The sequence below is a fragment of the Gekko japonicus genome, unplaced genomic scaffold, assembly GCF_001447785.1.
Source record: "Gekko japonicus isolate JY-2015 unplaced genomic scaffold, Gekko_japonicus_V1.1 scaffold237, whole genome shotgun sequence".
NCBI classification, from domain to species: Eukaryota; Metazoa; Chordata; class Lepidosauria; order Squamata; family Gekkonidae; genus Gekko; species Gekko japonicus.
In genome coordinates this window covers 286497-288049 of record NW_015161955.1, presented here as the reverse complement: position 1 = coordinate 288049, position 1553 = coordinate 286497, and the positions used below count along the sequence as shown (strand labels likewise).

Here is a 1553-nt window from a genome sequence, read left to right as displayed (position 1 = left end):
TGAAAGTGGATTATTTAGTGTGTGTGACTGCAGCCTGGGATTGGCAACCCTATTTTATGCACTACTGCTTGGAAGCAAGTCTCACTGACTTCTTTTAATCATTCCCACATAAATGGACATGGGAGTGAAGTCCAAAATGGTACTGTGCTCTTTACAAAGCAGGACTGCACAACTGGAACCACTTACTATTTTGACACAGCTCAGGTCAATGATTTTCAAATTACCTTGCATAGAATCTTTTTTTTACACATAACGTTAGTGCACAAGGTGAATGTAAAAAACTGGGCAAAGTGAAATGAACTCTACGAACATGATGAACCCGTCCTAGGAACTTTCAAGACACACCACCTGCAATGTTCCCTCTAAGCTGTGGAGTCTTGTAAGCCAAAATTCTACTTTGTGAGCTACTGGCATTAAAGTTGTGAGGAAGCAGTTTGGCTACTGCATAAATTGGTTTGCTCTGGAGCCATCCTTCCCTGAGCCAAGACATAAATGTGTCAGCCGGAGGCTAAAAAAACGATGAGCTAGCTGACCCTTAACTCAGCTTAGAGGGAACACTGACCACGTGTAGGGGGTACTCTCTAATTTAAAAACGAGTCTGTAGGTGCCATCAAGCACCCGATCCTATGCATGCGCGGTTGATACATGGAGTTCAGTGAGACTCTCCGACCTCATCAGATCAGTGCAATCCTCAAGAGACTTACACCTTTCGAAACCCATTGACTTCGATCGATTTAGGAAGGTCGTAACTGGTTATGGTTTCAGCGCAAGAGACCAATTAGCACTTTTATAAGTGCCATTTAACTCAGTGGGCTAAAACGGCCGAAGAAGAAGAGGTTAATCGGTATGTACTACTTGCTTCTTTACTCGGGGATACATCCCACTGATTCAAGTGAGACTTATTCCCAAATCAACGCGCATGCCGCGGAAGTTTTACCAGCAGGGGTCTTTCGCTCCCCCCCCCTTCTTCCCCCCAGCTCTCCCCTCTTCTATGCGGTAGTTTCCCCATCAAAAAGCCCACTCACCCACGTGACTCCAAGCTTCGGTTTCCCCCCCCCCCCTGCCCAAAATAAAGTTAAGGGAAAGCCGCTTCAGTCCTTTGGCACGCGCATGCTCGGGTCCTCAGCGCGCATGCCCGGTGAGAAAACGGAGGCGCCAACATCTCTGATAGGGAGGAAAATCTAAACGGCCGCCGCCATATTGCCGACCTGTCAGTAGACGCGGCGCTGCCGCCTTTCCGCGTCTCCTGCGGCGGGATCACCAGCGAGCCCTCGGGGGGGAGGAGGAGGAGGAGAGCGCCGACGCTTGAAGCGGCCCCGCAGCGCCTCCTGGCCGGCTGCGGGAGGGGGGGCTGCGCGGGCGAGCCTCCCCCTTGGCCGAAGCCGACTCGGCTGTCGAGCGGGGAAAGCGGCAACGACCGGCGAGAGTTCGACGCCTCAGCCCTTGCCAGGTGAGGGGGAGAGGGAAGCTGGGGGCGCGGCGGCGGCGGCTTGTGCCCACCCTTGGAGGCTGCCAGGCCGCGGCTCGCTTCTTCCCACCGGCGCCTGCCCGGG

The 1553-nt window shown here is 53.4% G+C and overlaps 1 protein-coding gene across 2 annotated transcripts in view; it reads left to right on the top strand.

Annotated features, from left to right (window-relative positions):
* The first annotated feature begins 1184 nt into the window (after positions 1–1184).
* The window catches only part of RDX (radixin), a 52371-nt gene continuing 52002 nt past the window's right edge, over positions 1185–1553 (top strand). For both annotated transcript variants that reach the window (XM_015429492.1, XM_015429491.1), the window contains exon 1: positions 1185–1450. The gene's annotated coding sequence lies outside the window, so the exon portion shown is untranslated. The remainder of the gene's footprint in view (positions 1451–1553) is intronic.